At 48.0% G+C, this 23,780-nt stretch overlaps 1 protein-coding gene across 5 annotated transcripts in view; it reads left to right on the top strand.

The window, feature by feature from the left end:
* Positions 1 to 23,780, top strand: part of LOC144156338 (heat shock 70 kDa protein 12A-like) — a 234,669-nt gene that overhangs the window by 94,915 nt on the left and 115,974 nt on the right. The gene's annotated exons all lie outside the window — the stretch shown is intronic.

Below are 23,780 nucleotides of genomic sequence, written 5' to 3'. Positions count from 1 at the left end.
CATGTAAAATCGCAACCTTTGGAACTCTGTTTGCGGCCCCTTTAACCACCTGAGGGCCTTAACCTCCCCCCCCCCCCCCCTCCGCCTTTCTGACGGCCAGGAGGAAAGAAAGACATTCCCCGGCATTTGCCAGACAACAACACGCTGTCGCCGGCAGCGTCAACTCCTTTCGCTCCTGCCGACGAAGGTGAGACCGCGCGAAACACCGACATAGAGAGGGGAGATATACCCCGTCGTTGCCCATCAGCGCTGCCATTGCTACCGGCATAGTTTATGGGTACATTTTTTCATTTAAAAATATTTAGAGAATGGGACCCCCAGATACATGAAGTATATTAGCGCGTTTTAAACCCTTACCATAACTGAATAAGCAGGCACTTTAGTTTTGTTTGTTATTTTTGTGAATGTTGTTTTTCATAGTTCATTTTCATTTTCAGTTTAGTGCACTGATCGTAAAAGAGAGAGACAAACGTTCAATATACTCGCGAGCAGGATGATGTTCTTAGGGCCTCCACCCAGTGAGAGGCGTCCTTAGTCCGAGACGCCTTGGTGCTGACTGGCTGTTCGGGCCTGTTCCACCAGTCGGCACTGGTCTGAGAGCTCGGAGCTGGTCAGCCGATCCACCCACTGCTCATAGGTAGGGTTGGGATCTGGGGTTAGAGTAGGGATCCGTTGGCACTCCCATACCATATGGAATATGGAGCCAGCAACAGGGCATGCGTAGCAGGGTATTGGGTGGGATACATAGCGTTCACTAGGGTGTTATGGGGATGCATTGGTTTGTAGGCACCGGAAAGTGGTTCCTTCGTCGCGTGTTAGTTGTGCATAGAGTGGTGGGAAGCGGAGGCGATCGTTTTTGTAGTGGGATAAAATTTCGGTGTATGTGTGGAGTGGTGCTGTGTTTGAGGTTGCTCGGTCGTGGTGTTCTTATGGGCAGCGGCGTGTGACGCCTCGTTCCCTTCGGGGGACTCTGGGTCTGGTGGCCAGATGATATGAAGTTAGGGTAACGTTTTTCCTTGTCGCAGAAGTTCCAGTGCTGGTTGAGAGATGCGGCCCTTTGAAGGTCCTGTAGGAGTTCTGAGAGTCTGTTGTAGCCGTGAACTGTTTGTAATGCAGAGTTCGACGTCAGTTCATCATTCTGACAGGAAATGTTACGATAAATTACAGCAACTACCCTCAAAAAGGCCGACCGAGAGCTTTTTTTCTTTCTCTAAGGTAATTGATACCATAGCACAAACATAAAACGAAACCATGCACGTTTCCATTGACATTTCCATCCCCCTTAACCACCAGGACTGCAGATTTCAAACTAGGATCTACTCATTAGGTTGGATTGGATCCATTTAACAAAGTTTATGTGAGCTGTCAAGTGGGTAAGTTTCACTATACATTGCAAATTTAAAGTTACGGGCATGGCCAAATGTCTTCGATAAATTCTAACAAACTGCGTCTGACCTGATTCATTTAAAATGTTATCTGAATTATGAATAGTCTGGACGAGCGGTATTAGTGATGAAAATGTACGCCTAAATCTATCTTAATTTGGTAAGATTAGTCGCGAATTTTAGAGGCGTGGAATGGCATTTCTATGCTTTGCAATTTTACATCAGGTGGAGTTATTTCAAATAGGACTGTAATTTTCAATAGCACGCCTTACCCCCAGTTTTATGTACAGGTGTAACTGTGGTGGTTAGCCAGTCATTAAGCAATTTGATTTGTTTCATTTCGGCGTTAACCTTACTTTGTAAATACTTCAATACCCACTCTGTATACCGTTTCAAAAATTCGTTCGGAATATCATCAGGTCGAGACGACTTTTGGGGGGCAGGTCCAAAAGATATCTTCCAAAATGGCTACGGAACCAAGCAGGTCAACGAGTTCGCGGTTGTCCCCGATGTGCGCAACTTATTGCTCCGTTGTGCGTGGATGCAATGCATAATAATTGATGCTTCTTTCCCGGAGCTATGCAAGCTGTGTAACATTTGTCAGATGGCTCGGAGAATGGTGTAACGTACGGCCAGCGTTCGGTGCGGTGTTAAAGGGGCGCTGGCACCAAAGTTTGATTCCTAGAAACTTATATGGTTCACTTCATGAAGAGCTGCAATTACGAGGGTGGAAGGTATACCTTAGGAGCAATTTTAGATCAATGTTAGTGCCGTGCGCAGTTACAAGAGGCCGGGAAACGGCCGCCTGCACGTCTCAAACAGGTTGGAGGCCACATAGACGAGGCGGGTGACATAGCGTGATTGGCGCTGTTAACCAATAGAACCTGACCTATACAGGGTGTCCCAGCTATCATGCACCAAGATTTAAAAAAAGAGTAATGGCGTAACTCGAAGAAAACCTACTGCATAATGTTTGCAGTACTGTGGAGAAGCAGGCAGCATTTTTTTCGTTAATTAGACTTAACTAATTAATTGTAATTAATTATCTTACTCGAGATCTAATGTCCTAATCACTAGAGTGTCAATGAGCCACTTTTAGGTACCCACGGGGGGCATCCAGCGACGAACTAGTTGCGTACACATTTATTCTGACTGATAAAGAAACCCGCGAAATATGAAAAATACCACGTGACGGCGCCTCCGCGCACATCGTGAAGCAATGGCCTCAAACAGGCTGCCTCTGAAATAGCCATAATGAAATCGACAAAAGAAAGAGAGAAGAAATCGCGACCGAGTTTGTGCCTTATCGGCACACGCGCCCCGCGAATCTTGTTGCTGATGCTCCTTCCATGCATGCCATTATCAAGCTGATGTGCTGTCTCTTCGGGCGGATGACAGGCGAAGCAGTTGCTTTCAATCAGCTTATTTGGGGACGCTGCTTTACAATGCGCGCGGAAGCGCCGTCACATGGTATTTTTCATATTTCGCGGGTTTTCTTTATCTGTCAGAATAAATAAGTACGCAATTACTTCGTCGCTGAAAATTCCGCTGTTAGATGCCTCTCGTGGGTACCTACAAGTTCCTCATTGACACTTCAGTGATTATGACAGTAATTCTCGAGTTAGGTAATTAATTACTATTCATTAGTTAAGTCTCATTAACGAAAAATTACTATCCGCTTCTCCACGGTACTGCAAACATTGTGCACTAGGCGTTCTTCGAGTAACGCCATTGCTCTTTTTTTAAATCTTGGTGCATGATAACTGGGACACCCTGTATATATAGGGAAAAGCACATACCGAGCAATACTGGCATTGTGCCAGTACGCACCTGCAAGAGCACAGGCAATCACTGGTAAGGCGCAAGCAGACTTGCCGGCTCACTATCGCCAGTGCAAATATGCGGCAGTTTCTGAGGACATTGATATTTTGTCGTCGCGTAGGGACCAGAAAACAAGCGACTCTTTTCACGCCCGAAGGAAAGGCGAGCTGTTTTGTTCGTCAGGGGCATATCCCTCGCTTTCACCGACACGAAAATGCGGTTTTGAGAAGGCGTGTGTACCACGAGGGCTCATGTTTCCCTCGTAATGCTTACGAGGTGCGCAGGTGAAGCAGTTGTGGGAGTTTTCCTTGCATACTTTTTTCTTGGGAATTTGTTCTTCTTTGCAAAGGTGCCCGAGCAAACTCCATGCCCATATGCACTTCATCTCCGCCCATAAAATGTTTGGTTGCGAGGATCGCTCGTCGCTGCCTTCCTCATTATGTGTTTGCGAGATTTCGCGCTGTATTTCTGAGACTTACGGCTGTGCCTCGAGGCAATTTCGCCGCCACTTTGGGCCCGTACAAAGACGCTTTCACGCGTACCCTAGCACTACACCAGCGCGCGTTCCGCCGTTCCTTGCACGCACCGGGCGTGCCGTCGTGTGTACAGTGTCAACTGCCCCTCGTATGTGTGGGGAGTTGGTCGACGGGGCGGGTGGCGCAGACCTAGGAGACAATGGCTCGCTGGGACCTGGTCTGCGCGCGGGAGGCGCTAGCGGTCCACCCCGCGAGAAAGACGCGACGTTTGTGCCGAGAGGGCGCGGTGCGTGTCTCCGCGGCCCCGTTCAGTGCGGACTTTTAGCCAGCAGCAGCAACCAGGGAAGGCTACGTTGGCGGTGGCTGAATCAGTGCAGAGCCAAGGGTGGCCAACCGTTTCGTTATTTCGGCGCGCCGACCAAGCAGAGACGGGAAGCAAACGTTCTGCGAAGTCTGAGCAGGGCTTTGGTCTCGTATCGGCGTCGTCGTCGTCGTCGTCGTCGTCATCATCATAATAATAATAATAATAATAATAATAATAATCACCGCTGGCCGATGAAGCCCTTTTCCGCAGTTCCAGGCGCTTCTTTCTTGCATAATCCTATTACATTATTTGCAGCGGCATTTTCCCATCTCATCCTTCCAACAAGTTTTCTATTTCCCCCTACTTCCCCCGGTCGCCCCACCATACGTGCGTGGCCCGTGTGGTCCACCTGCTGCCAGCTCTCCGATCTGCTCCACTTATTCTTCGTAATCTCAACTATAGGGCCTCGCAAGGGGTACATCCCTGTTCTGAAGCAAAGCGCTCTGCCTCCTGTCTGCGATTGTCTAATATTAGTTTGAGATATTAAATCAGTACCAAACCGCCTAGCGTAATATTGTCGCTTGCCTATCCAAACCCGGCTCCTACAGAAACATGTGCATGCGTAAGCACGTACGTCACGAGATCGCTGCTCCATAACGCAATCGAGCTTCTGGTACCCGGCTCAGGTGCAAGGTCACGGGTGCGATTCCCGGCAGTTGAGCCTGTGCATTGCTCGTGGAGGTGGTACAACGAACGTGGGGAGCACAAAAGGGGATCCCAGTGGAAATATGCCACGTAGAGTCACGTGCCCCGCATTCTTGTCTGCTACTGGTGTCACAAAGACGGGCACCTGCAAGCGCATAGCCCAACGCGGCAAGTGCGAAATGGCCCACGAGACTAAGCCTTGCCCTAGAACTGCGCCCTACTGCACGTAAAGCGCAACGCCGCATGTATACTGCTGCGCTCTGAGGGGTCAAAGCTACTGGCAGAAGGACTCTGCTACTGGTGTTGCCGCCATCATTGAGTTTCATACAATAACAACTAGAGAGGAATCTGGCGCTGCGATCGTCCGCCGCGATGGACGTGATGGTAGAAGTGGGTTCAGATTGTCACTCGGTGGCTCGCGGAAAGTACTATGGATTTAGATCGCAGTCAGCTTTATTATCGTCGTGGTCTTGCTGCTCGCCTTTGCTAATAATGTAGGTAATACGAAGCGCGTTAGGAAAGAGCTTTGGGAAATGCGCTTGCCTTTGACCCCAGCGTCGCACGCAAGCTGGCGCCGCGCTAGGTGTTCTACAACCAAACTTTCCAGTCCGTCGTGTTGTCATTCATTCATTGCCGGCAAAACGAGCACGAAAACACAAAGACGGCGGTGAATTTACCTGCGAATTAGGTGTTGCGGCGCCGCTCGTGAGGCAGGGCGTTCTATTTTCGCAGCTTAGGCAAACTGCGAAATGTTTGGGACGGCCAAACTTCCCATGTGAACAGAACACCGTTTCTACGGCACAGACCGGCGGCCGGTAGGCACGGAACACAGCTAGGTGGGCGCCCATTTGTGAGCCTGAGTGAGCCGCGAGCTAGATGAATGTCCCGTGTTCAAGCTAAAATAACTTCCTTAAACGAAAAATGTTTTTTTTTTATTTTTACCACAAAAAATTTGCTAATAATACAAACTGCGTGAGTTGAGACTTCTACAAATAGCTTTTGATATGCCCTCGTCCCGCTATGGTTGGCAGAAAATGAGGGACATATGCTCCGCAAACCACAGTGACTTCGCGTCTGCTTTTTATTTAAACGCGCCGTTTTACTTCGTTGAACACCAGCTTTTAGGAACTACGTTTTCTGTGCACAGAGTAATTTGTAAATAGCAAACCGCGCAGTAAACATTTTTTGGTAGAAAAAAGGGCGTTTCAGGAGTTTTAAAAATGGGCTTTTTGAGGCAAAATTTTTTTTTCTTGCACGGAGTGATCAGGGGCCGTGGCGGACGCAATATAACAGGTCGCAAGTGCTACTTAGCGGAATATATTTAACTAAAATTTGTTAATTCTTTGTTTAAATATTGCAGTTAGGCATCTGAATGCAATGCGGAAATTGTAGAAAAGCATCATTAGATTTGGACATTGCAATTGCGCGAAGAGCTATAGCGCTCAGAACCTCAGCTCTCCAGATGCATGCGCGCAACGGACTCCGTGCGGAAACTGAGCGCGCAAAGCCACGCCCACGCACTGCTTTTCCCTTGGAGCTGTGTGACGTACGCCGCGGTTTATCTTTGGCTCGAGCGGAAAGTTTTGCGTCGTGGCCGCCGTTTGCGTGCGAAGATAAAGCGAAGGTAAAGCTAATAAAAATAAACAATCTCTGCAATGTTATTCACAGCTGTGAATAACATTGGTGAGATTGTGTCTCCTTGTCTGACGCCCTTCCTCATAGGTACTTTACTGCTCTCCTTATGGAGGACTATGGTAGCTGTGTACCCATTGTAGATATCCTCTAGTAATCTTACGTAATGTCGTCTACACCCTGATTCCGCAATGCCTGCATGACAGCTGAGGTTTCGCCCGCGTCACTCTATGAAAGCTATATATATATAGGGGTTGATTATACTCCGCGCATTTCTCCATCACCTGATTGGTCGTGTGAGAACAGGATAAGGTAGAGTAAGGAAAGGTTAGAGGCGGTTGAAAGTGCGGAAGCTGTTTGCCACAGTGGTTGGAATCACCGCACACAAAACACAAACACACCAGAAACATTGGGCTGGCGTCGTGCTGCGTCTAAGGGCTGAGTCTCGGCAGGAACGCCGAAGCGACGAGCCGGGCTTGTGCAGTGGTGAGCTGTCGACGGCGATTCCAAACCTCAGAGATTGCTGGGCAATGACTCAAGCAGATGAACCGGCACTGGCGAACAGGAGCTTGTGCCTGACGGTCGCACGCAGCGGATTGCCTATCGCAGCTCTGGCTGCATGGTCGGCGAAGCCCGCAGATCCGAAGCCCCAGCGAGCGGGCGAAACGTCACACGCCCTTACAACTTGGCGACGACAATAATATTCCGGGGTAATAGCATCCACAATAATATCCAAAGCCTTCAATGCTTTCGGTAATAGCTTTCGAACAGAAGTACCTTAGTTCGAATTGTCTCAAATCAACACGTTGGCGCTGGGGAAAAAAAGTGTCGTTGCTTTTGTGGAACGGAAGGGCTCTTCGGAATGCTAAAACCTGGTCCTAAACCTCAAGGCGGACTAGAAACCAGAAAGCTGCAGTCTGCTCTTTGACGTTCGCCGACTGCACTTCACTTTTTTTTGTCATTAATTATTCTTTTTTTTTCTTTTGTTGCATTTTGGCAAAACCCGCTACTGCGGGTTGGCGCCGGGCGATGCCGACGCGTCAAATCACCGAGATTACACTGCACGGGGTTGGGCTCGTCGACCAGGTTTCGTCGAAGGGCTTTCGTGTAGCTGTAACCAGGTGTATCGTAAGACCGCTGCCATTGCAAGCGAAATTTATAGTGGGGGAATTACACGGCCCCTCCAAACTGCTGGTTATGCCATGTTGCATTTTTAAGGCGGAGTAAAAAGTTGTCACAAAATGTAAATATATAATAAATACGCATTCATCAGACTAGGTGTAGAGTAAAAAAGGGATTTCTACTCTAGACGAATGAAGAACAATATGACTGAAAAAAATAAAACTGGGTGAAATTTTTATTTCGTTCGTGCAATTTTTTTTTGCCATCGAAAATTAAATGTAAGATCGCAATAAGAACGAAAGTGAAGCTATTTTAGTTATATAAGCTGCAATTAGGAGACCATGCGTTAAAAGAATAGAGCCTGCGAGGAAACCGCCCAACTTTTTCAGTGTCCTGCTGGTGGTTTGTCGCTTGCTGGTGGTTTGCCGTGTGGTTTGTCGCTTGCTCTTTTGTTGTGCTGTTGAAGAACTGTTTGAAGAACTGTTGAATAATTGTGAAGAACTGTTTTATCTGCCCTTGTTGCATTGATGCCTTGTACAAGGGGGCTCGGGCTTATTCAAGTGTAACTCCTTTCACTTTTCGCTCGAGCCAACCCACGTCTTTACGATGTAAATAAAAAACTTGAACTTGATCTTTATGACGTTTCGCTGTTTTGATGCTGTGCTCTTTTGTCCCGTACCCTTTTGTCGGCGTGCCCTTTTGTCACTGTGCACTTTCGACGCCTGCTCTTTTGACGCGGTACCATATTTTTACAATATTCCTACTTCAATGGAATCGCGAGTTGTACCCGCAAGTCTTGGACCACGTCTTGGCTGCCGCCTGTTACCGGTCCCACCAGCGCGTTCCAATGTCATAAACGCAACATTCGGGTTATAGTATTTCAGGTTTGTTGGCGTTATTATTAGTCTTGAAGTTTCGATGGTGAAACGCATCTTTTTGCGCAGGTTCCATCGTCGTTTCCTATCGGATGCCCATTTACCATCCTGAATTCAAAGACGTACTCCCATCAAAAGAAAATGAAACTTACAGTCACTCTACGCTCATTGCAATCCATTGGGAGAAGATAGCAATTATTGATTCCGGAACCATTCCAGTTTCATAATGGCGGCACTGTTCGGGCGCACGACACTGATGCACGCATGCGGTGCTTTGCGCCACGCCTGCGAGTCACGACCAGTGCCGACCGTCGTGCGCCGGCCGCCGATCGAGGCGCGGTGGTCTCGCTGATGGAACGCGCCGCCGCACGACGCCGTTTCCCCCAATATTTGACCGAAAGGCGGGAGCACCGGCTTCGATAGCTCTGCAGAAGCGAGCGCGAGCTGAACTTCCATATACGCGCATTTTTCTTCCCCGCTGCAAGAGCACGGACATCGCCGTTGTTTGTCCCAGATCCGCGCCTCTTTGTTCGAGGATAAAAGAAGCAGGCGACGCCGAAACTGCCGCCAAATAGAGCTCGCTCTGAGCGTGCCTCACTAAACGTCGTTTGCTACCGTGGGAAGCGCGGGCAGAAGGCGGCGACGCCTGCCATCGGTGAGCGCTCCGCGAGTAAAACGCGTCACGGTCGAAGCAGGGAGGAGGGGCGCCTTCGGGCGCCGTTTGGGCCACGCTGTGCGTGTAGAGCCGTATTTGCAGGTCACGCCACGGGTATGTGCGCTGGGCGAGAAGTGCACAGCGTGCATGGACCCTGAAGTCAACGCGCAGCTCATCCGCGGATTCGGCATTTATTCGCGAATCGCTCCCGGGAACGTTATCGCTCGGAGGAAGGTAGCGCTCAACTTGTCCCCTGTGTTGCCTCCCCGGCCTGGGTAATCGTGAGGCGGCCAAAACGATGTCCTGCGGCGTATAAAGAAATGCCATTATATGGGGTACAGCACCGCTTGTAGAATATCAGTAGCTAATTTGTACTGAAAGCTGTTTTACGGAGGTTCACCAACAAGTGATTCCTTTTGCCTTCTGCTCGTAGAAGAGGCATCAACAAAGATAACTGTTTCAGCTTGCCCTAGTGGTGCAAGGCTGGAGAAGCAACAGAGCTGGCGGCCCATCGCCCTTCGTCGGAGACGCGGTGGTTGCACCTCACAAGGATTTCCCAACTTGACGCTGGAAGTTCTCCATGACTAGCAGGCCCGGTTCGTTGCGTCCGCAGCCTTTCACATCTCTAGCACGTGCTAGAACCCGTGGCAACAGGCTTCGCGAACTCGGTGTCTGGGCTCCCCACTTGAGACCAACACCACCTAGACTTTCTCTAGGTGGTGTTGTTCAGACGCGAACGCACGTGAACTGAACTGGCGAGGAGAACGGCACGGACGCTCGGCAGCGAGCCTGGACGACGCCGGCCGCTCCTCACGAGGCGCACGCTCGCGTGGGCTGGAGCCCAGTTTTCCGGTAACTAGAAGCTTAAACAGCTTTGCCGTTAAAATCTATTGCTGTTTTTTTTATTATTATTATTATCCTGGTTTAAACGTAGCGACAAGCAGATAAACGCTTAGCGGGCAGAAGTCTACCAGACAAAACGTTCATGGGAGAAAGAACCTCCGTAAACATTTTGACCATGTAATCTTCAATTGAACGGCAACACCCCTCCCAAAACCTACTTCCCTACACGATGATAATAATCATCATCACCAGCAAGTACTTGTGCCCTCTGAGAGAAGAAGACCTCTGCCATAGACTGCCACCCGCTGCAATCTTGCGAAGCCTGAATTGCCCCGAATCGTCTGGTTTTATCACTCCACTAAGTCAATTGCCCCTCCCTACTTCTAGTTCCGTCTCTTGGTAGCTTACCCGGATGTTCCCCCAGCTTGTCAGTTCTCTACATTACATGCCCGGTCCTGCTCCGGGCCTATTTCACTTCGATTTCAGCTGTGATATCTTCCGTACGAGTTCGCCACCCAAACCAAGCCGCTCGTTTCACATCTCTAAGAGTTACCCCCATGATCCTTCTTTCCACGACAGGTTGGGCTGGGCTGAACTATGGTTTCTGCCAAGACTTTCAATTTCCCACCGGAGGTGCTCATCGGTTGTGTACCATTCCTGCTAATGCCAAAGGTAGCCGACTGTTCATTACTTGAAGATGCTCGCCGACTTCCCCCTGCAGCCCGTAGTAATTCTACGATGGATTTCTTTGTCGTGGATGGGATCATCACAACTAGTCCAAGAGAGTTGTATACATTCAGCTCTTCAAGCATTTCCTTATGCGGGCTAAAGGTGAGGCTTTGTGCGTGCCTGTTTGACATTACTTTCGATTTCTTCGTGTTAATCATTAACCCTACCACACAGCCTTCCGAGTACAGTTCCTGGAGCATTCTTAGAAGGTGTTTTCCAAGCTCACTGAACAAGACAATATTGTCCGCATGTTGCAAGTGACTGAAATATTCTCCATTTAAACGTATTCTTGATTTCAGCCAATCCTGCTTCGTTAATACACGCTCCAGATAGCGTGTGAGCAATTTCGGGGGACAGTGTCTTCCTGTCGCACGCGCTTCATGACAGAGAACTCTTCTTTCTTTTTTTTTTTTTTTTTGAAGGGTTACCTAACCCGTTAGTCCCATGTATATGTCCCCAAAGAGCTTTATGTAAATCTCCTCTATTGGCTGATATCACAATGCTTCGAGTACTTCTGAGGTGTCTACAGAATCAAACGCTTTTCCTTAATTTATCAATGTCATGAAAAGGTGTCTATTATATTATACGGATTTTTCTAGACCCAAGTAATACATGAACGAGATCAATTGTCGAGTAGCGTTTCCTAAAACCAGCCTGTTCTCTCGCTTGTTGTGAATCTAAGGTTTCGTGTAAGGGGTCAACCAAACAACTTGTATACTGCAGTCATTAGGCTGATGGGTCTGTTAGTCTTGAACCCTTTGACATCGCTGTTGTTGTGGATCGCGGTTATGTTTTCTAGGTCAATGTCTCTTTTAGCCTTTGGGTGATCCCTGGTTATTCCGTCGTCTCCTGTAGCTTTCCCTGCTCTTATCTCCGTAAGCACCTATTTCTTTTCAAGTTGTCCTTACAGTACCGTCTCCTGGCCTAACGTGTTGGTATAGCGTACGAGTAAGCATAGAACATATCCGCTATTTTCATTAACTCATTCATGTTGAGCTTAATGTTACCTCTTTCTTCTTTGAGTGCATACATTATATTTTTATATTTACCGATAAAGAAGCTTCTTTTTTGTTTCACTCAAGTTTTATCTCAACCATTACCACGGTGTAGGTATGAACTTCACTATAGCCTTTCTTCTGTTAATTTCGACAGCCCTGCCACATCGATTTGCTCCCCTGTTTTGACAGTTTCCCATTTCTGCGTTTGGCAATAAGTTCCTTCGTTTCCTGAGATAGTTTAGGAATTTTTTTCCCATGTTCTTTTCCCCCTACAGTTACTGCTGACTCTGTGATCACCGTTGTTAGGTTTTCCTTCAGTACGTCCGCGCTACCTTCACTCCCACCGTTAAGACCGCGAATTTGTCCTGAAGCGTCAATCTAAAATTCCTCCACCCTGGCTCTCACTGACTGCAAGTTTCATTTCTTTATTTTCGCTTGTGTCACCTTCTCCCCTTTCAAATTTAGCCGAACTCTGCTCCTCATCATCCTGTGGTCACTGCTCTTTTTTTGGCAACTCACGCCCTGCCCATAACTTGGGTTGACGCTTAGAACGAAGTCGACCTGGCTTTTCGCTTCGCCGTTTGGGATTTTCTATGTCTACTCCGTATTCCTTCGTTTGCGGAAGAATGTGTTCATTACACTCAGGTTTTCTCTCTGCAAATGAAACCAGTGTTACACATCGGTCATTCCGACTGCGTACTCCAGTTTCCCACTGCATGCTGTCGGGTCTGCATCTTTCCAATCAATCCTCACTGTACATTTTCTCATCAGTATCATGTCCTGAGTTTTTCCTCTCTCTTGCTGATTCGAAATCCTTGTAAGAACTGTCCACAGAATGTTCCTCGTATTGGCGGTGAGCGCGACCACGGGCGGAGCTGCGGAGCGCGTCTCTGTGACGTCGGCTTTGGGATTCTCGCATTTGTCGTCTATTTCACTCGGGCTCGCTGTCCCGGTTGTTTCTGTTTTTGTTTTTTTGCGCTCGGTTGACTTTTGATGCTTGTCCGCGCCAGATTTTGCGTGTGCGTAACTTTTTATTATAATGAAATACTTAAAATCGCATATACTAGCTCAAGGCGTGATTTAAAGTACAGCTTTTGATACCGCAACGGAAGAAACATTGCCGGCGTCGACCCATTCCTTGCGAAGCCGGTCCCCTGAGGAGTGCGAAGACTCGGAGCTAGGCGTCAGCTCCTGTATCGAGCAATCTTTCGAACGAAGGGAACAGCCAGCTGCTAATAACCAAATTGAAAGTTGGGCGAGTTGGTTATACATTCTGGGAATAAGCGCGAAAATAGGCACGCCATCGTGTGTGTCCTTTTCTACGCGTCGTCTTTCTCGCGCTTATTCCCAGAATGCTAATAACCGACAACAGAGAAAAAATTGCGCCCACCTCCTCGCGAGGGGAACCCTGTGTAGATGCGACGCATCGTGGGGTTCACTTGGTGTTTCCATTGGATTGATTCTGAAATCGCGTGAAACATGTCGGGAACGCGTATGATTATTATGTTTTATGATTATTATTATGTTTTATTGGCCAATCTTGGTCAATCTCTCTAAGTGGTATGCATGGGGCTTCGCTGCCGCAACGACCTTTACTCCATCATTGTTGCTGTAAGTGGGAGCTTCTTCTCTTTTATTGCAAGTGTTAATCATTGCCCCATCATGCGTTGTATCAGTAGCATCTTGACGTAGTTGGAATGAGTCGAGGATATCAGACGCGTTCGTAGCATTTGATTCTGTCTCGGTTTAGTGGCGCAGTGGGAAGAGCACCATGTACCTCGCATTCCACCCACAGGGTCGTGGGATCGAAACCGGGCGCCGCTAACTATTATTTTTTTATATAGTGTAGGGGGAGGGGTGTGGACGGACAACAACGCCGTATGGAGGGACAAGGCGAGTGAATGAGATGCAGTCGCATCTAAAATTGAAGCCGAAAACAAGTTCCAGGCCTTAAGGGTTGTCGGCTTTGGCAGAAGGCATTACGAGTCCCGGTAACCGTATGTAAGGAGATGGTAAAATAGTTTTTGTAACCTTGCCGAACGCTGGGAAGTATTGTATCACATTACTTTACGTTGTCATGGCATGAAAGTATGCCTACATGCACTACGGGGCGCGAAAAATGTAGTTTCAGTTTCAAATAACCTACTGTGTGTATAGGCGCCTGCTGGTTTTATACCAGGCTTATAACCAGTATGGAGGTTTGTATTGAGCAAAACGTTAGCAATTGAGCACGATACCAATAACGTGGCAGGTTCAAGCTATAGGAGGCTGTGCTCGTATAAAGGGCAAGGCGCCATAGCCGCTTCATCCACAATGCAATCGTGGTTTCAACCTCGCCTGATATTTGTAGGCGTAAACCAAATCGTAGAGACTTAGGAATGACGCACACTATTCATTATTGCTTTTTTTATCCTTACAAAAAGTCAGTACGGAGCGTAAAAAGTTAGTACATGGAGGAGCTAGTGCTGGTTTTTCCATCATTTCTGCAGGTGCGCCGCCGTAACAGTTTCCGCCATAGCACACGCACGCACGCACGCACGCACACACGCACGCACGAACACACATACACGCATGCACACGCACGCACGCACACGCACACGCACACACACATACATACACACACATACACGCACACACACACACATACACACACACGCACGCACGCTAATCACGTATACGCGGTAAAAATACAGTAACGCTATTCAGACCCGGAGGGATGATTACGGTACATTTCCCACAGCCATATCTTCCCCATAGTTAGATATGCGTTACAGTAAAACTGCACTCAAGAGAGCAAGAGTAATTTTCTTCAATTCATGGAACGCCATCTCGAGTAGGCAAGAATTTGTTCTTTACGCCTGGAGGGGTTGGGAAACAATAAAGAGCTGCTTGGACATATTCATCGGTTTCGATTCTTATACTTGAAACCGGCACGTATACTATTTATTGGGTTCATTAGCCAGTATATCAAGCGTTCAACACCGTAATCATTTCATAGTCGTTCGAGTTGAGAGTCAGTTCCTCATGATAAACGATGCTTACGATAAAAATTCGGGGCACAAAAGCCGCCTTCGAGTACCCTGGACAACGTTGTCTGCGCCGTTTCCTGGTGACGTAGCACAAACCTTCTCATTGTATTTGCATGTGAATAAACAGCGCAAGCTGCGGATATGCACCTTATTGCACGCAGCCATAACGAAAGCCAAGCCTGAACAAAATATACCCACGAACTTTGTTAGCTTCCCAAACATCCCCAAACCTACAAATAAGACGTATGTGACGGGGCAGAAAAATTAAAGCGGCGGGAAAAGGAAAAGCATTCATCTGATACGAGTCAACAACAACGAAAGAAATAAAAGACAGACGTTTTATTTCCTGCGGTGCTATGCGCGTGTAGGGGCCCGCTGCTTGGTGCGTAGGGTTACAGTCTGTTGAGCTTTCAGAGGATCGCAAAAATACTTTCAGGAAGTCTACGCATTTGGAATACTTATCGAGGAGTTCTGAGCACTGAACCTCCCAGATAAGCTAGAAAAGACGCGTTACACACGATATTCTGACCGATGCTTGTAAGAAAGTTGTTTTCTCTCTCCTCATGTGTTGCAAACTTGTACGGGATGCAGCTTGAAATTTTTTAGTTGTGTCAGAAGCTGGCAAAATAACTGAATAACTGGAAATACGCTTTTTAATACAGTAAAACATCAAAACGGGCGATTTCTTGCACAAGCACTGCTGCCCCTCACCAGCGGAGAGTAGCAAACGACAGCGGAATCCCACAGCTGACGTCAGGCGCCAGGGGGCGCCACTAAAACATCTCATATGGGCATATCTGGGCATATAGATATCTGGGCATATGGATAAACGAAGGTCAGGCGTATCTAAAAACTCATGAGGACATTTAAGAATGAAAGGCAAAAGAAACGCCTCTATCATGAAGCATAGAGCACTGTGGGGATATAACAGATATGAAGTATAGTAAGAGGAATCTGGAAGGGAGTAATGGTACCAGCACTCACCTTTTCAAACGCAGTAGTGCGTGTCAAATCAGAGATTCAATCAGGGCTAGAAGTAAATCAGCGGGCCGTAGGTCGATTGGCATTAGGAGCACACAGTAAAACAACAAATGAGGCAGCGCAGGGAGACATGGGATGGGCATCCCTCGAAGTGAGAGAAGCACAGAGCAAAATATGTTTTGAAGAACGACTTAGAAATATGGATGATCAGAGATGGGCGGCCAAAGTGTTACGGTATCTTTACATGAAAAGCGTGGACACACAATGGAGGAAAAGAACCAGAAGGCTCAGGACAAAGTATATGAAACATGGAAGTGCAGGGGAAACGACCAAGGCAATAAAAAATGAAGTGAAAAAATCGGAGACAACGACCTGGAAAAAGAGGAAGGACGCGAAGAAGTCCGTAGATATTTACAGGATCGGGAAGCAGGAGATTATAAGGGGAAAATTCTTTGATAATACCAAAGGGAGTGCATTGCTTTTTGAAGACCGGGCGGGTTGCCTGCGGACAAAAATGCTTATCCGCGAGCCAGTACAGGAAGAACTTTGCGCAGGCTGCGGCAGGGAGCCAGAAACCATGCGACAAATAGTAACGGAGCTCAAAAGTATCCGTCCAGTCCTCAGTGAGGGAGCCATCCAGCTTCCGGAAGCCCTTGGCTTTAAGGTCAACGGAAAAGTGAATTGGACAGCAGTAGAGGTTAGTAAAAGAAGGTTAGAATGTTGTTGGGAAAAGAGTAGAGAACAATCTGGGAAGACATGCGAACAAAGTCAGACTAGCACAAAAATTTCACAAAGGTATTTTCTATTTATTTCTTTTTATTTTTTTAATTATGTATTTTTGATTTTTTTGGCGAGGTGATTGAACAGTGGCGTTACGACTAAGGCCGCTGTGCAACGCCACCCCGTTACAAAGGGGAAGCCGCTAAGCATCATCATCATCATCATCATCAACATCACCGCCAATAGGTGGACGCTGGGGCATAGGCTTGTACAACTTTTAACCTTAACCTGTTGCAACAACGGCTGAAATTGACTGACTGACTGACTGACTGATTGATTGATTGATTGATTGATTGATTGATTGATTGATTGATTGATTGATTGATTGATTGATTGATTGATTGATTGATTGATTGATTGATTGATTGATTGATTGATTGCCATTTGTCACACGAAGTTTACAAAGACTGATTGGACCTATAGCTAAGGGCTAGTGCAGGGTCCAATAAGAAAAGTAATGGACAGACACGACAAATATTGGTTACAGGCAATACAGGTATAGTGTACGACACGGTAAATATTTGTTACAGGTAATTATGACCATAATATGCACTTTTGCGTAGTAGAGAAGTATTTTTCTCTCCTTGAACAATCGGATCACATATACAGAAAAACAAAACCGCATGTGTGCGCACAATCAAACAGCTCTAATAGTGCAGTTTGCGGACACACCCAGAAACTTGAGAGTGGAAATATAACAGACACGCTAGCTATCAAGGGTTTTATCAAGAAAAAAAAAGAAAAGCTACGTTCATGAAATTTGCAAATGTATGATTGTAGAAATAAAAAAAGTGTTTACCACAAAAAAAATAGTTACAGTCTGCTGAAAACTTGTTAGTTTTCCCGCAGTATTACGTGATTTCTTCAATTTGGTGGGGAAGCTATTCCAGATTTTTGTTCCTGTGAATTGCATTAATCTCTTCCCACAAACGTTATTTCTTAACGCCAAGTTACCTACTATAGTAGGGCGAGAAGAGGAATAAACTAACGACACATAAAATGGGTTATTGTATTTTACAATACTATCAACACAAACAGTCGCCTTGTATTCACGCAAAAGGTCAAAGGGTAGTATTTTCAGCGCTCGAAATAATAGCCAGCTTGGTTCGTTGTGGTATCTGTGACTTATTATTCTTATGGCACGCTTTTGTAACCTCCAGAGAGGATCCAGGTAAGAATGATAAGTCCAGGCCCACGATTCCTTGCAGTAAGTTAAATGACTATTGATGAATGCAAAGCAAAGCATGCGCAGAATGCTTTTGTCAGGGTATCCTCTGGCTTGTAAAAGCGCCTGACACCTGGAAGCCAGCTTCATACCGACAGCGTTTATTTGATCTGCCCAGTAAAAAGGATTATCAAGTACAACCCCGATTCCCGGCCGCGGCGGCCGCTTTTCTGATGGAGGCGAAACGAAAAAACGTCCGTGTGTTCGAGATTTCGGCGCACGGTAAAGATCCCCAGGTGGTCAAAATCAATCCGGAGCTCTCCACTACGGCGCGCCTCATCGCCTGTGAAGCGTCGGCGCGTTAAATCCCACAATCAATCAATCAATAATCAATCAATCAATCAAGTACAACCCCGAAGTATTTAAACGTGCGTGTATGTTGGAGTACGCAGTTGTCAATTTTAATCTGGATATCTTCGTAACTAATTAATTTACTGGGAAGGTGAAATATAATGTACTTGGTTTTGTTGGAATTAACAGTTAACCTGTTAGCAAGAAACCAATCGGAATTTTTTTTCGAATTCCGTGTTTGCTTTCAATTGTAATTAAAGAACATTGTCGGCCGTACATGTTAAGGCGGTATCATCCACATACATAATCATTTCGAAAGAGTTTAATACATGAGGCATGTCGTTGATGTACAGTGAAAAGAACAGCGGCCCGAGAACAGATCCCTGTGGCACCCCTGTGTCCAGATATTGCAGTGTGAAATTCTTTCGGAAATTCCGAAAAATCCTCCACACTGCCCGCTATCCCCTTGCGGACCAAAAATTCGATCCCAAGCCCCCTCCGTCCTCGATGTCATGGATAGCGTAGAATGTGCCCGCTATTCAACTCTTGAATCCCTTACTTATTCTTCTAACAGCGCAGCTAAACAGGCCTCGGTAGACAAACTTCGAGTGTCGATCGTTGCCCTGTTCAAATTTCAAAGGCGGCCTGTCCGGACCCTGGGATTCTCAGCAGCCTCTGACGGATTGCAAACCTGCCCACCGCCGAGGTCAGGCGCTTTACGGCTGCTCGCTACTGACGGCAGTAAGTTTGATCTTCGGTTCATAGAGAGCTGGTAGCCGAAGTCTACATTAGGATTGTTTTGGTGATAGACCACTGTATGTGTCCCAAGAAGCTTTGAATGGCTGCACCTATCTAGTGTAGCCTCACTGTTAACCTGGATGTTGTTTTCTGTCTGACCAACCTCCGTCCTGCCGGGGTAGCGTGGTGGGCGAGCGGCTTGCAGGGGAGCTACCTCCGCTCCGACGGTGACGAGCCGAAGCCAAACTTAACTAGTTGAATGCACGCCGAGTAGAGAACAGCAATGATGCAGGAAGCAGCAAACTAGCGCGCTTACAACATGACAACTCAAAAAGGCAGAAAAACGTTCTCCACGGTGACGCAGGACGCACTACTCTGCGCTCGCGGAAAGAGAGTATTTATGACCAGAATTCCCAACGGTCAACAGGCGCTCAACGTGATGCACACGGCCCCAAAAAGTACAAATTGACAACACGGTCCCGTGATGCGTCCGCAGAAGTAGGTGCACGCTGTGCCGGAGGGAGGGGGGAAAGGAAGAGTCCCCCGGACGGCCGTCGCCTGCAGAAGGCTTGTTCGAACACGTCTCGGCTGAACCAGTTCGAAGCGGGTTCTAGCTTCGGCAACAGCCGTGTTTCACAGACCCCTGGCGTGGTAGCCAGACCCCGTCGATACATGCGAAAGCTCGAAATGAGCTGGCTTCCCCTCTACACACGGAACTCTCCCGCAATGCACAAAACTGGCCAGCGTGCACAGAGCAACGGCGAAGCACTCCGCACTGAATCGTAACAGCGTATATGGTTCGTGCACTTGTACTCCAACGAATCACTTTCGCTTGCGTCCTTCGCAAATTGCAAGTGGTTCCTCGACGCAGTCCTGTAGATGCTACACAACGTGCCGATCTCGCTCACGGTATCGGTTCGTGAGGTTCACGGCACACGTCCGATTGAAGAGACAGAAATAAGGTTTCAGTCTGTTCAACACTGTCCAAATAAGCTATCCAAGAATTAACCAGTCCATGTATCGGTGCCCTTGACCGACACCTTCAGAGCCCCCTTCATTAAGTCTCCCACATCTGACTAACCCCTTTTGTGTGTTATGAATCGACTGCGGTCACTCACGTGTGTTAACGCGGCACGTAGGCTTCAACAGTGCACAGCAGGACCCGCCGTCGGGCTTCTCTGTACAACTTCAGAGGTCCGTTGCGAACACCCCCTCCAGAACTGAACTGTGCAATCGTCGGTACATGCTGCGGAGCTCATGCGACATCGAGAATACGGCGCGGCCGGAACCCTCTTGCGCATGCACGTGCTTGCCGCGGCGGCTGTTCGCGGCGTCTGACTCATCGGGTCATCGATTCGGTGAGAATGCTTTTGCTTGTGTGTTTGACTCTATTTCGAACGTGTCGACGCTTGTGTCGCGCGGTTGTGTAGCCCCGAGCTAGCACAACAGGATGGCTAGGTTCCGCTGTCTCACCCTTCGAAACACGCTCCTCTCCGTTTTCTTTCTTCCGACGCACGGCTGGGCTACAGCGGTGGCGTCCGCAGCTCGAGCCCGGCTGGGGCCGACGCTGCTGCGTTCGGGACACCGCCCCCGCGAATCCCAGGTAACGGCTGGTAGAATTTCTGGTTTCACTCTTTCTAGAGCCACGTGTGTGAATTCAAGTGACACCCGCCGCGGTGGCTCAGTGGCTAAGGCGTTGCGCTGCTGAGCACGAGGTCGCGGGTTCGATTCCCGGCCGCGGCGGCCGCTTTTCTGATGGAGGCGAAAAGCAAAAACGCCCGTGTGTTCGAGATTTCGGCGCACGTTAAAGATCCCCAGGTGGTCAAAATTAATCCGGAGCCCTCCACTACGGCGCGCCTCATCGCCTGCATTGCGTCGGCGCGTTAAACCCTACAATCAATCAAATCAATCAATCGAATTCAAGTGACGTCGCATGGGGAATTGTTGTGTGGGTCGTTCACAGCTTTGCTTTCCAACCATCTTCACAGCGTGGATCGGAGCCAATTTTTTTATTACCGTTTCATTGGAGAAGTAGGTTCTCTTGAAGTGGGTTCTCTTTCTCACGAGCCAAGCAGGGCGTCTTCGGGCTCCGCGGAGTACGTTTCTCTGCCCGTTCAAATCTTCATCGCGTTAGTGTGCTGCTTCCTGTACCAACGCTTTTATTTACTCGCCATGTATTAAACCAGCCATGTTTGGCCTCTTGCTCTTCGTTGTCGCAACCGAGGCAAATCCGCTGCAAGCCTCCCGCCAACCATGCTACCTCGACATGACGGAGCGCCAAACTCGTAGGCCTTTGCCCATGTAACAGGCGGATTCCCAAATGAATCCTAGTAGGTATGAATGGCAGCAACTGAGAAGTGGGAAGTAAGCGACCAGCCAGAGGTCATACACGATCCGTCATGGGAGTGTCCACTTTATTCATTTGAAAGAAAGACGCTTTCGTCAGCTCTGTGAAACATCTCGACGACCATTCTCTGAAAACATGTTACGTCACTGGCCTTCTCCGTCATCAGCCCACAAGGCTACAAAAGCGCTTGTACGGTTCCTTCGAACAACGAACTTGCACAACAAGACTACAGCACAAAAGAGACTAGTAACAATCACTCGAACGCCTAGTGCTCTAACGCTGGACACACCTGCCTACCATGTCTTCCGCTTTTTCAAAAAAAAATTTCTTCGCTCTCATTTTTGGCCATTTTGCCTTTACCGACCTGCACAATATCAAACTAGGCTAACGCCTTGTTAACACCCTGCTTTTATTTTACCCCTTCCCTTCCTTCCTTGTTTGGAATGTGTCTGGAATGAAGAACCGTGGTTCATATATTTCATGCGGAGGTGTAAACTCGGTCTTGTCAACGAAAATTACGAAACTAACCAACCCAACCCCACCAACGCCACTACATGCATAGATATGACATTTTTGACGGTGTCGACGTATACGAAATCGTCACGATTTCGAACAAGCGAAAACAGCACGAAGTACGCGACAAAAAAAAAAATTGGCCGCGTATCTGCTCCTTTCGTTGCAAATTCCGTCAAAAGACGATAGTCTTTATCAGCTTTTGCGAAGTAAATGTGCTTTACCGCTCACCTCTCATGTTGTTCCTCTTGCGTCGCGCTCCTCCCGAGGTAAAGACGCCAAATGTTTGCTTAAATCATTTTAAATTTCCCGCGTTCCACTGCTCCAAACCGGGTGTCTCGATGCGAACGCTGCCGTACGGCGAAGACGCGCGTTAATCGAGGCACCCTACTTCAACGTTTATAGAACCGCGTTTCCCTACTCCACGTGCGTTGCAAGCAGAACGTGGAAACTATCTAGTGGAACCTTGCGTAACTGCTGCCGGTTGATTTCTTAAAATGGCACCAGAAGCTATAGTGGCGCGGGCGACAGCAGGCGACGGCGGAGTGAATTCTTTTTCTGCAGTTGATGAAGTATTTAATTTCGCAAAAGTCAAGCATGTTTGAATTTTTATAAAGGAACACTGCAAATATCACTTCTGTATTGATTTGTTGTCTCATATTTGCGTAATGTATTGTTCTTCTTCAACAATGTTGACAAGTATGAACATTACACCGGACATAGACGGGTAGATTTAGCTGTGACTATATAAGACTATTACGCAGGCATTGTTTTGCTTTGGCCGGGTGGCTGAATCGAGTCACAGACAGACAATCATACAGACAGACCAAAATTACTGGGTTTAAGTAGCCCAAGAAAGACTATCGTCTTTTAAAAAAATCACAGTAACGTTCCACTTGGCGACCCAAGAACGACTATCGTCTTTAAAAAAAATCACAGTAACGTTCCACTTGGCGATCGCGCTTCACACGCAAGCCTCTTGGGCTCGCCGGGCCCCGGTCTTGTTCAGCTGTACTCGCGCTTGCCACGGTGTGCCCTCGACCGACGGGGCGCACGCGGTCGGCAGCCGGCTGTCCGCGTGCCCACGGCGTGGCCTTCAAGAGCTGTCGTATGTTCACATAAGCTTCTTCAGAGATGGAAGGCACATTGATTTGTTTTGGTGTGTGTTTTTATACCATAGCGTTAAAGGCTCGTTTCGCAAAAAAAGCCACCGGCGGCGGCGGCGGGGTTGACCACGAGTGAAAAATCCTGTAGCGCCACCTTGCGACGCCCACGGACACACCCGGGATCGCATGATGATAGTTTCGGGCTTCGCACTGACGAAAAGAAAAGGCCCAGGAGGTGGGCTGTATGCTGCTAATGCTGTAAAGCTTTTGACCTTTCATATACGGCTACATGTCGCACATAAAAGCATGTTTTGTATTTGGGCACCTCTTTAGATCCCTAGACTCGTTGGATTTTGTTAAGTCGTTGGATCTTTTTAACTCATTGGATGCTCGAGTCTGGATCTCCTGGGCCATACGGGGCATTCTGACTCATTGGATTTTTTAGTATTTCTACATATTCAATCATATTGGGCATCTTGACTATTTCGTTCTCTTGACTCCTCCGATCTTTTGAGTAGAAGCTGCAGTATAAACGCAGACGTAGCCAGATCTACCCAGATCTGTAAAGGCTAGACGCGCGCGAGCTGCCTTGCATTCGATTCGCATATGTGCAACATCTCAAGCAGTAACAGATTTCATTTCATTTCATTTCACAGGTGGATACACACTCGCTGTTTGATATCCGGTAATGCACTCCTAAGTCCAGTGCCGGCGGGCGTCGGTGGTTCAGTGGCTCTCTACTAAGTCACGGTGGCCAGGAGTCACTCCTGGCCACCGTGACTTAGTAGAGAGCCACTGAACACTGAGTCACTCCTGGCACGGTGGCCAGGAGTGACTCAGTGCAAGCAGCGAAAGTGAATAAGCGCCTAGCGGGACTAATGGACCCGGACTTGGCGTTTTCTCGAAATGTCTAAATCCACCGTTCTTGTCGCGCCCCGCTTTACTCGTGCACGCCAAACACATCCTGGTGAGAAGAACGTGACGCGCTCGCGCGCGACCGTCTCGCTGGTGGCAACGCAACCTACAAAACCGCCCGGCGCACCACGATTTGTCGTCGGCGCTTGCAGGCAGTTCCGCTTCGTCTGCAGGACGGCATTCACCGCAAAGAGAATGTACGTGCGCCTTCTAAGGCAGGCGGACAGAACACTGCGCGGAACGAGTGGCATAGTGAACGCTTTAGTAGGTCACGCCTTTGAGCACTGCAGTAGCATGTGACCACAGCTAT

This window comes from Haemaphysalis longicornis, unplaced genomic scaffold (assembly GCF_048455015.1).
Source record: "Haemaphysalis longicornis isolate Haplotype H1 unplaced genomic scaffold, Haemaphysalis longicornis Haplotype H1 scaffold_1, whole genome shotgun sequence".
NCBI lineage: Eukaryota > Metazoa > Arthropoda > Arachnida > Ixodida > Ixodidae > Haemaphysalis > Haemaphysalis longicornis.
Note: the sequence above shows the minus strand (reverse complement) of the source record. Positions and strands in the feature narration are given on the sequence as shown.